General features: G+C 43.9%; 1 long non-coding RNA gene across 1 annotated transcript in view; it reads left to right on the top strand.

Moving 5' to 3' along the window:
- Positions 1-11,957, top strand: part of LOC104955351 (uncharacterized) — an 18,525-nt gene extending 6,568 nt beyond the window's left edge. Inside the window, exons 2-3 of the long non-coding RNA XR_799453.1 lie at positions 2,360-2,363; positions 11,942-11,957. This is a non-coding gene — a long non-coding RNA (uncharacterized lncRNA). The remainder of the gene's footprint in view (positions 1-2,359; positions 2,364-11,941) is intronic.
- Positions 11,958-12,418: the final 461 nt, after the last annotated feature.

Here is a 12,418-nt window from a genome sequence, read left to right as displayed (position 1 = left end):
CAGACAATGTGATTTTCTGGATTTTTTTTTTTTCTTTCTCATTTTGTCTCTCATAGTTGAGGTATACCTAGGTTAAAAATTACAGGCCTCTCATCATTTTAAGTGGGAGAACTTGCACAATTGGTGGCTGACTAAATACTTTTTTGCCCCACTGTATATACGACAGTGCCAGAGCTAAATGTGTTAGCTGACGTCTAAAGGTGTGTTTTGCTCCGCTCACCGGTCCCTCACAGCGGGCAGAGCTGCAGGTGATGGTCTCTCTCTTTCGCGTCCGGTTATACTTCACTCGTGTTTATGTCGAAATCCATCAGATCTAGCTAATTCTAGCCAATGATATGGCTGCTGCCCCTCCCTACACGCAGATCACGCAGACTTAAACCTCATCTCTTAGGCCCAAATGTGGCGCAAATGTGTTCCGCAGCCATTTGCTTGGTTCCGGCGCTAACAGTTCATGAGCGTGCTCCACCACCCCCTGTCAACACTCGCGACACATGAGTGGCCAGCCTAAACAACAATAAGCGCTGCTTGGCAACCGTGTGGCGGCAAAGTACATACACATTTTGACTGGAGAGATTTAGTTTTGCCGGTATTCAACATATTTTACCAGTCATAGTCCGGTAATTATTTACACTCTAAGAAGAGTCCTACACAACAGACATGGCGTCAAAAAGGAGTAATGTGTGGAAATATTTCGACCAGGTTAATGAGTGCAGCGTAGAGGTCAAACTATGCCAAATTAAACTTATATATACATGCTATACCTTGCTATACCCGCAACCTCCGTTCCAGCTGAGAGGGTCTTCTCTACAGTTGGGCTGATTGTGAATCGCACATGAAAGCTGTAGGCCTATAGCTGTCAAACTGTGATCACCAGTTCAATACATTTGACCAATTCGACTTGGTTTCTACACTTATTTGAACATGTTTGTATTTATTTCCAAAAATTATTGAAAAAAATTTGGCTAAAAAAAAAAAAAATCCCAATTTTTTTTTATAGGATATGTACATTTCGGTTAACCGGTTAACCTTTTTTTGGGGGGTCGAATATTCGAATATACATTTGCTTTCAAATTCTCATCCCTAGTTGTGTCCTGGGGTTAATTTAATAATCTGGCAGCTGATATGTATCGAATGGCTGCTTCAAGTGTGTTGATTCCCCAGCTAGCTCGAGTCATTTTTACAATCTTTGTTGTTTGGTGATTTTGGGGGTGGTCTAGACAGGTTTTTAAAGTAATTGTTTGCTAATGGGTGGTCTAACAAGCAGAGATTGTAGAGAAACACACACAGTGAACTTGTGAATGTTTTGTGTACCATTTCTGGAGATGTCAAGCTCCACCAGCTGCATGAAGTTGGCCACCTCGGGAGGGAGTCTCTGGATCTCATTGTCACTGAGGCCGAGCTTCCGTAGGTTCAGTAGTCTGAAGAAAGGCTGGGGAGACATAATGACATGTCAATCAAAACAGAACTTTAAAAGAAAATGTCATTCAATCCCACCATGATGTTTTCTTTTAAAAACTGTAACTGCAGAGTTTAAAATGATATGTTAAGATAACTGACTGGTATTGGTGTTTTCAATGTCGCTTACATTTCTGTATGCCTTAACCAAACCTGAACACAAAGCATTCTGTGCATTAAAATGAGGGCCATTTCCGGGACTGGTTTTTAAAAAAAACATTCCATCGTCATATTCCCAAAACCTCCTCCTCACCATGGCAACACCAACCAAACAAAGTAGCTTTGGATGGGAGAGCTGAGAAGAGTGCTGCTGCTGTAGCCGCGCCAAGTGCTTTCACAAGAGGCTGCTTGTTGGATGGGACAGCGTTCAGAAGCATTCCTCTGCCAGCCGCGCAGTGTGTGTCTACTTGTGTGTGTGTGTATGTGTGTGTCTGTGTATCATCTGCCGTTAAGATGGACAGACAAGACAGGCCGGCGGGGAACAGCAGGAGTCACTATGCAGTGATTAACCCCTCAATCAGTCCGTGATTCCGCAGCCCACAGAGGACCCACTGTCTGCCCGTCCACTCCTCAGACACTAAGGCTCTTGAGAAATCTGCTGACTTGCACTTTCTGGAGTAGGAATTTGTATAAACTCATTAGTCAGGGATGCGTTCTGACATAGGGGGCAAAGATGTCTGCGAGCTTGGAGCCTAAACATGAATTCCAATTAAACCTGGTTAAACAACGATTGTGTGTCAAGTACGCCACAGATAAATATAATAATTTGAAAAATATCTTACCTACTCCTTCGTGACTGAGATTTTAATTTTGCAAATGTGGCACTGCTACTTTACTGTTTCCAAACTATTTTATAAATATGTGTGAAGTCAGAAAGCACAGAACATTTGATGGCTATTGTTAGCCTTGTTCTTGACAGAAGTGTGAAAACACGCATACAGTACACACAGTCCCCTCAATACAACATGCTGGGAGGCAGCTCTTCAATCATGCTGTCAAAGAGAAGAATGCTACAGCTCAGCTCCTCTCTGTTCCTCGGTGACAGACAGTTCCTGCTCTTAACTAGTCATGTGTATTGTGTTTGGATCGGGAGTGTTGTAGTTACATCATCATGGTTATTTTTTTCCCCAGCATCTGTTTGAGGTTTGCTGGAAGTGCAAGATGGAGCTTGTCAGTCAGGACTTTCCCAAAATGCCCCAGCTGGTAGTTCGTACTAGCCTCCCCACGTGACAAACATAAAGGAAGGGATAGTGGTAGAGCGAGACAGGGGGTGTTTGCTCACTGAGGAGCAGGTGACAGGTATCAGGTGACAGGAACAGGAAACAGGAGCCGGGGACAACCATGTGGCCGGGGCCGAGCCCAGATGTGAACGGCCCCCAGGAGGGGAGGCGATACAGGCAGAACAGGTGACACTCCAAGACTGTAACGGCCCGTCCACACTACAGCTTCAAAAAAAGCTTGCCGGCGGGCGTGTCTGAAGCTCGACCAACAACCAATCACATGAATCTCTCCGCCCCTGGACACACAAGCAACGGTTTGATTAGCTAGAGCTTGTACTGGCATATGATTTGATTGGCTGACGCTTCCACCGAAAGCTTCAGAAGCTTCAAAAGTTGAACATTGCTCAACTTTTGCAGCCTGAAACGCCAGGAAAGCTCCGCTCTGCTACCCACAATTCAGTTCGGCGAAAAGCGAGGCAACGTGACGTCACCCCGTTCAAAGTGAATGGGCAGACGCGTTGGAAACCGTTTTTGAAGCTGTCGAAGCTGTAGTGTGGACGGGCCGTAAGCCTCTCGGGGAAGTGTGTGTAAAAAACACACCAAACAACTCAGATAGAAGAACACACCTTATGTTAACTTCCCAGGGTGAGGCAGTACTCTAGTAACAAAGCATGACCAATTCTTAAAATCCAGCTTAACCAATAACTTGATCTTTGCATCAGTGAATTCATGTCCTCTCTTGATAGCTTCCATAGCTCTAACAGTAGTGACGGGAATGCTAATACAACCAAGCCTGAAAACAAGTCATTATGAACACTCACACAGATGGCCATTCACTACCGAGTGGCCGCTCACACACAGGCTGTTTTTCTAGCAAAACAATTGTGATGCTGTAAACAAACTGTACATGTAATACATCTGTTCTTTGGTGCAAGCGTTCAAATACTTTAAGAAAATTCAATAACTACTAATTCAATCATTGTAAAGTGAATTTGATGTTCCTGCCGCTTCCCACTGACTGATGTACGTTCAAATTAAACAATGGCGACCCAGCAGTGTCATACGGGTCAACGGGTCAGTTGGAATAACAAGCGGGAGCGTTGGGATTTAGTGTACCGCCACCGTCTTTTCATTGTATTAGTGAGCAACAACAGTCTACTCATTGACTCTGGCAGTTTGTACAGGACTGTGCGCGCGTGTGTGTAACTATTTATAGAGTGGGGTTGGTTAGAAGCGGTGTGCTACATTTCCTTTACAACTTTGTAACTGGGATGGTTTAATTAGGGTCTTGTGAGAGTTGTTTGGAAGGGAGTGAAACTTTGAACAGGAGGATGTAGTAGTGTGGAACAGAAAGGAGTGAGAGGGAAAGTAGATGAATGATAGCCATGTCAGCAGAGGGCAGTGTGGGGTCTCGAGAGCACACTGCCAACTTACAAACTAACATCAGGATACTTTATAACTGTTTGGCTCATTTTAAAGAAAGGTGATAATAAAATATTTGCGCCACAAAATGTATACTTAAAAAGGCATGCAAATACTTGCTGTTTAAAACTGAAACAAGCAAGCATCCAAACTGAAAAATCAATGGGTCTAGTTGGAGGTTTTTGTTTAGTTTTAAACAAGATTTTCTTTTTTTGAGGACAGCTTTTGCAATTACTACACCAACGAGGATGTGCTCAGTTGAATAAAAGTAAGAGTCACACCAGGCAGTTCCCTTCTAAAATGCTTTTAATTCCAGAGACAAAATAAGTGGGTATATACCATTAATGGTGGTTAAGGCAGCTATGACAACTGGACAGATTTTGTAGGACTATAAGGTTTCCCACAGGGGGGGGATTGGGTCTGCGTAACATCCACAATGTGACCAACTCAAGCTAGTGTGAAATGAGTTCTGTGGTGTGGGTACTTATTTGAGGTATCCCCCATTATTAAAAAAGTGAAGGAAGCCGTGTCACCCATGGGTAACCTATGAGACAGAGAGCTGTGTGTGTGTGTGTGTGTGTGTGTGTGTGTGTGTGTGTGTGTGTGTGTGTGTGTGTGTGTGTGTGTGTGTGTGTGTGTGTGTGTGTGTGTGTGTGTGTGTGACGATGGACACAGGGAGGCCTCGCAACAGACACTCTGCACTTCAGTGAGCGTGTGTGCAGCATCGCTAAACGCTCTGCTTTGTCTTATCTCCCTTGCTCTGCTTCCATTCCACTCAGGCAGTGTTAATGTGCCACAGGTCAGGATGTGTGTGCATGTGCGTGTGTGCATGTGCATTTTGCAGACGTCCACAGGAGAGAGGATCCTGTGCTGTAGGTCTATAAGTCAGCACACACACCAATGTTTACAGAGTCTTAGTTTTACTTTGGTTAAGGTTGCCAGGAACTCTGGCTTTCAGCAGAAGGACTCAGCATGTGTGTGTTGGGAGAGAGCGGTATGGTAACGTTCATATTTGTGTGTTCATGCGTATTAGCAGCGGTGGGTGTTTGTTTTAGAGTGTTGAAGAGACTGTAAATTCACAGGGTGGAATGTTAATGTTTTGGACCTCACAGCACTCAGAGAACCCAATTAAAATATGACCACAGATATCAAAGAAGCATGTCAGTGACACATGTGAGTAAACTGTATGTTCCCTGTATGAGTAATGTCCTACTGTATGTGCAGTGAGCCGCAGACTGAACTTGACAGAGGCTGCAGTGTTCCAGTCAAGTGACTCCAGTTAGCTTACGGTTTCCCTCCAATCATGCCCTCAGACTACAGAGAGAACGGGCTCCTACTGCCCTGCAAACACACACACACATTAAATCCGACCTCCCACTTCGGAGCACATTTAGTGTGCAGGAGACCGTACAGTCACCCCAGATTTACAAATCCATGGTTGCCCCAATTCATTAACTTAAGGCCACAGGTATCTATTCAAAAGTTATTGCTAGTGGTACTGCAGAGACAATGGTCTAATGTTGGAATTCTGTGAAACAAAACAAGAAGAACTGAACCGACTTGGTCCTGTCTCAGCTTGCCTACGGAGGCATTTGATTAATGGACCCACTCATCTCCAAATGTACTGTGAAAATGGCAAGTCGAATGACATCACCAAACATCTCTCATCTATTATTTCCATTAGCCTACTTTTTACTCCAACATGCTTCCTTCTCTCTATAAATGAAAGTCCATTTCACACATTCCCCAGCTTCTTAATTGTGTGCCAAATCTGCCCGCTGCCCTAGTCTGCATGTTCCCACTCTTCCCAATATCAATTCCCTCACAGTGCACACAAACGGCACACACACTACTGGGGTGAGGGGCTCAAAGAGAGGGGAGGGGAGAGCACATGCTTTTGTGCTGGCCTCGACTCTTTCAGTGTCCGGGGGAAATAAAAAAAAGCCAAGAGGATTTGGTTGACTGAGTAGCTTGCTCTCAAATGGCGAGCCTCATTACGGCACACTCATTTCTATAGATAGCCGCAGCCATTGTTGTGGTATAAACTCAGGACGTGAGTGAGCAGAGACACAAGGGAGCTCTGCATTGACCGTCACTTTAACTCAACTTCTTCAGTGCAGTTCTACATTTAAACGCACCAGCAAGAATTCATGCTCAGTCACCTCACGGCCGATGCTAATAGACAACATTGGTCAAATGACCCCCTCCCCCTTATGACCAAAGTTTGAGACCCAAACTTCCCCAAACGTCCACACATGAATGACACCCCAACTGGTCCTCTTCCCCTCCTTCCTCCTCCCCACTGCTCTCTCTGCTGCTCCACTTTTCTGCGTTCCCTCCATTTTCCTTGGCAGAAGGACAAAGGCCAAACAGCCAGGCCCACACATGAGTGTCAAGTCTCTGGCCAGCTCTACATTCCCCCACCCCCTGCAGCCCAGCCAGGGGATTCCTCCATTGTCCGACAGGACACCACAGAGAGGAGAGAGAGGGCTGGAATTGGAAGGATGGAGACTTGAAAGAGGAATGCTGCAAAGGATAACAAAAGGAAGGAATGACTAAGAAGGAAAGTGGGGAGAGGAGTGCAGAGAAGAAAGGGTGTGTGAAGAGAAGAGAAAGGGAGTGACGGTGGATTATTAATGAGGAATAGAGGGTAAACAATGAATTCCCACAGTGATCTGGACATTCTAAGGGGAAGGAAGACTTCACACACTGACCAACATTATCTCACTGCCCCTTTCCATTAAAGATGAATAATTTCATTTATTCATCCAAACCAAAACAACAACTGTCATTAAAAGTGGTTAGGTCTAGTCCATTGTGGTCAATTTGCAATGTGAAGTACGATACTCCCATTGGCCTCACCATTAAACCCAAACAAAGGCCAACAATGCAGCTAACCACCTACCCACGATTCTAAAAACCTACACACCATTTCCTCTGCCCTCGCCCACTGTCTCCCACACACTCAGTTGTTTGCAGCTCAGTGCATTTGTGAGAAAGAAAGAAGCAGGAACAGCTGAAGCATTAAAACACACCTGCAGTACTAAGTGCCGATTTGTCTATGCATTATATTAATTTCATTAGAACATGAGCGATGTATGCAGCACATAAGTAGCAGTGTGGGTGTCTGTCTTTGAATGGGCCGTGTAATTGAGTTTGCGTGCTATTGTAAAACACTGTGCATATAAACGCTAGTGTTTGTGTTCCACTTAAGTGGCACTTTTAGCCGTGACTTCCCTTATCCAGCTCCGGGCCCTCCAGAGGCCACACAGAGAGAAGGGCGTGGTGAAGCCGGCATGACGGACAGCATAGCTAACTCCCATCAACATACACCTGTCCTGGTGACTTTGATCTGTGTGGAGGAAACACAGCCGCAACTGAAGCCATGTGATGTCTGAGGCTGCCACGCCTAAACATTAGCAGCTTTGCACTACAGTAGCCAGATCCGGCTCTGACGAGAACACATTGTGGGCAGATCAAATTATAGCTGGTAACCACCAAAATAAAACATGTTGGTAGCTTTTCAGGATGGAAAGATTTACCTGAGGAAAATATATTGATGGTAATGAAAATATGCCAGATGACACCTTTGAAAATTCTATTACTTCAGTTGGATATCTGTGAGAGCTACATTTGAACATTTAATTCAAGCTATAGTTAATAATAGTGCATGTTTAGTCTTTGTGTTTTGCCCCACGAGGGAGAGCAGTCGTTTATGTTTACAACAGTATTAATGAACTCTAATGTTGTGTATAATCGAGTATGGGCACAGCCTTAAATGAACATTTCCACTAATGCACTCTTAGAACCTTGGGCAACTATTAGTTATGAACACGCTGGCATTGCATAAACAGAACTCTCTCTTGTTCTAGCTGCCCTCTGGACATCCTGTGCTTTGCTGTGCTTCCATGTTTTCTTTAGTGAGGAAGTCAGGCTAGACTCAATGAGGAATGGATGGATGCATGTACACAGTTTAAAGAGAAAGCCAAGCAGGGGAAAGGGGAAACCCTCGCTTCAGGGCAAAGTGCCTTAAACAATGACAGTGTGGTCTCCAAAAACACAAAACTACCTCCTGGAAATACAGTACAGCCAGATAGTGTTTCCACTAAGCCACTGTGAGAGCCAACAACTTCTTCTAGGTCAACATGGTTAATAAACAACCACAGTGACAACAAGGGCTTTTCTCCCCTATGCCTCATGGGAATGCTGATGAGTTTTGTTGCGTTGACACAATGCTATTAAGTTTCAGTGGATCCCAATTGAATTCGGCCAAATGTGCCCCCTGGAATGTGCCGCTTATAAATTCCTATTTGTCAGCTGTATATAAGATGTCAATGCACACTGTAGAGTAAATAGAAAGCCTATACCGCACTAAAGTATGTTGTTTCAGAGGGCTGACGGACTAAGATGGAGAGGGAACAGGTGGACGTGGCATTGTGTGGCTCTTCCACTCAAAGAAATACATCGCTAAAGATTACGGCATGTGCTACACTGGGATTTGAAAAATGTACACCTTCTCACCGTATCGCTATTTTAGGGAGTAAAGAACAGGATTCTTGAGTGGTATTTTACAAAACACATTAAGAACAATAAAAGTAACATGTTTTGTGTAACCCAGAGTGGTAATGCTTCGTGCAGTGAAGCGATTTTAAGCCAGCACTTTATAAATAGATGAGTAATCCCTCTACTGTTACCGTATTGGTGGGCTAATCACTGCTTTGGTTACTAAAACCGTCACACTGATAGAAACGCTCACACCTCCAGCTCTGGTACAACATGTCCACTACACCTGTCAACAACACCAAAACAGAATGAGAGAGAAAGAGAGTGCAGATTTGCAATCCAAACAATATTCAAAGCGGTTCAAACCAGGTTTAAGCCTTGAACTTGTATTCTCCAAAGCAGAAACAAGTGCCTGCAGATTGCTTCCCTTTCAGGTGTTGTAAAGCCTACGTTTTAACTGGCTACAACAATGTGAAGAGAGTAGAGCTAAAAACATAAATAGACCGTTATTGACAACACCCTACTAATACAATAGAGAAAGCAGAACACAATATAACACACGGGCCAGGGGATAGGGAAATAGAGGAAATGACAAGCTATAGGAGGAGGTGATGAACTCAATCTAAAGGCCTCAGTCCAAAGAGGTTGCAGCATAAGAAACACAGACACTGCGTTAAAGTCACCGAGCAGATTATGACCACAAAGGGACGTCTTGTAAACACTTGTTTGCGAGTACATTAACAGGGTAATAAAGAGGGAACTACCCCGACTCAAACTTTGCCATTTAGTTGAACTAACTGGGATTCTCCAGCTACGCTCTGAAACTGCAGACGAGGCCCTCCACCTCCGCCCCTCTCTGTCCCCGGACCTCATCACATGCTCTCCCATTCTCTGTCTGTGTTCCCACAAACATGACACAAAACCCGAGGCCCTATTGTTTACGGTCCACAGAGGACGTTCGGCTCTTTCCTGGATGGGCTGAATCCGGTATGTGCAGCCTGTCTGCCAGGTCTCCGTTTGTCCCACAGTGAGTCACTGCAGGGGGGCCAACATGGCAACCAGGGCCTCTGGGATTGCACTGCCACGGCTTTGTATATACGAGTAATTTGCAGGCTGGTTAGCAGACTTTCAACACATAACTTAATCAAACACATCGGAACAACAAGAGGAACACTGGCTCTGCAGCTGCTTGATTTGGTATATATAGAATACTGGGCATTCTACAGGAAGATATGCGTGAAGTTGTATCTTTTATTACAGGGACAGTGTTGAGTGTAACACCTTAATCGACTAACTGCATTTGAGTTCAGCCTCAGGACAATTCATCCATTGTATGTGACCAGGTTTTGCCCTCCCTCACAAGATCATGTGGCTCAGTATCTTTCCTTTTCCAGAAGCAGCCTCAGCATTTTCCCTCTTGCAGCGGGCTAGCAAACAGGTCTCTGTCTTTAGATTTCTCTCTCAGGAATGTTGGAAACTGGCATTGGAAATGGATAGCTTTGGAATGTTCATTTCCACGTCCCATACCATGTTAGCATTTTGTTGACCTAGGCCGAGCACGTTGTTATTTTAAAAAATCAAGATAGTTTTCAAACCAAGAATGAATGTTGCCGAGATTTATCTACGGGTGTCACAATACCAGAAATAAAGCAGTCCAAATGAAATTCCATGATTTTCAGTACCCAACCTGCAAAAACAACAACACAATACTTTATTACCGTTTGAATGTGGTTTTGGACAGGATGTTAAACGGGTCATAATTCACTGAAATATGTATTTGATATTGCTGTGAAACACCACATTAAAATAACTGTAAACTAGTATTAACTTGAATTATTTGCCAAAAAATGAATTTTACATTTCAGCACGTCATAATAATGTTGTAAATGACCAAAGCCGTATACAACATTTTACTTAGAAAATAATAATAGAGCATGAACGAATCATGAGATGTATCGGATATTGTGCCATTCCAAGCGTTGACCACTGTACAACAATCATTTGGGCCTGGAAATAAAAGGAACCCAAACAGTGAGCCTTGTTCTGTACACAGAGCTGTTGGTAACTTTCGCCTGGATCCAACAAATCCAGATTACACAACGTCTTTCACTGTTTTAAATGAATGTATTTAAAAAGGTCAAGCTTGGGGGGAAATGTTCTACTTGAACGCCACCAAATGGAAAGAGACTACAAATGATTCAGTTATCTTACTTTATCTACTACATGTAGTTTGTTCTAAAAGCATGGACATCAGAAAATGAGCCTATGACACAAATGTTCCGCAAGATCATCACAAAGTCACCTCTATCTAGTCCACTCATCTAGCATCAGGCCCCTGTGGAAAAATAACTGTTCTACTTTAGGTGTTGCTATGTAATGTATCTGCCTTGCAGGTGTAACTTTTTCAAAGCCAAGCACAAAGTGTGTCTCCGAGACAAGTTGGTTTCTCTCCCTGCCTGTTTGGCTCGGCCAGATGCAAAGGTGGTGGTGTTGCAAGCAGATTTGGAACAACAATTGAGAGGGCCTCTGTGCACACATGGACGTAGATGGTGTATCTCCCTGACAACACAGGGCAAACGCATCCATGCACCAGGCGGACCACTGGCCCCTGGAGATCCGTCACCTTGGAGACCAGCATTTGTTCAATGAAGAAGCCAGGGGGAAAAGGAAGTAGAAACCTCCCCAGTGATGCTTGACTGGCGTTGAAATGAAAACTTAGCCTCCCTAGATAAGGACACTTTATCTGCTTGAAGATATCTAAACATCTGCACTATATCATCACAGACTCTGATATCATCTGGCAATGTCTGTTATCATGTAATTTATTTTCTTTATAAGCACTGGGCCAAAAGAGTACTCAACACTAGCATGTATGCTTATCTACAACACAAGACAGAAGACAGGGATGCCGTTACTTAGGATTACAAGCCCCATTAATATGTCATGGTGGAGACAGTGAAATGACAGAGATGTCTGCACACCCCTCCTACACGACTTCACAAGATCAATGCCAGGAAGAACCAAAACACTAGCCTTTAGCTCAAAGGGGAACACATGCTGATCCTCGATGGGTGTTTTAAACACGGCTCTTCCTGAGGCCCGCCGTAACGAACCTGGTTTGTGATAGCAGATCTAAAAATACACTACGGTGCAACCTGATGATGCACATAAAAAGAATCACACTGTACTTGAAAGCACAGATAGCACATTTTGTACCCTTGCCAGCAACCCAATTTCCCTGTCTAACAAAGCATGAGGTGACAGAGTCCAACTAAACATACATGTGTGCTCGATCTGTACATGTCCTTGAGCCCTGCGACATGTTCCTGTGCTCAAAAGAGTCTTCAGACTGCTGAGCTGCCGCAAATGTCACACAGTGTTCAAAAATTACCTGCTGTGACAATACATATCCAGCATCCTGTAACCCCTGGCTACCAGACCATATTGCAGTGGCTAGGTGTTAAAGTAAAGATGAATGGCCAGGGGTGGTAGCAAAGTTATTTAAACAGAAACAGAAAAAGCAATCATGCATTAAGCACACTGAAGTTGATGAGAAAACAAACATTTTGTTTTTGTTGACCACAAAGTTTAAATAAATCAAACAAAAGGTGAAGTGACACCGATATGTGTCGATATAGATTTGAGGGTAAACATTTGCGTAACACAGTTGGAAAAAATGCAGTCTGTGTATGGTGTCGCAGCAAAAATATGTGCCGTTAGTCCAGAAACACGGATGGGCTGTTTTGGACAAAGTAGCCACATAAAGTACATTTCTGTGCTTCAAGTTGTTGAAGCTTTCCTCAGTTAAGATACACGGA

Source organism: Notothenia coriiceps, unplaced genomic scaffold (genome assembly GCF_000735185.1).
Source record: "Notothenia coriiceps isolate Sejong01 unplaced genomic scaffold, NC01 NC01_scaffold00024667, whole genome shotgun sequence".
Classification (NCBI taxonomy): domain Eukaryota; kingdom Metazoa; phylum Chordata; class Actinopteri; order Perciformes; family Nototheniidae; genus Notothenia; species Notothenia coriiceps.
This window is presented reverse-complemented; position numbering and strand designations above follow the sequence as displayed.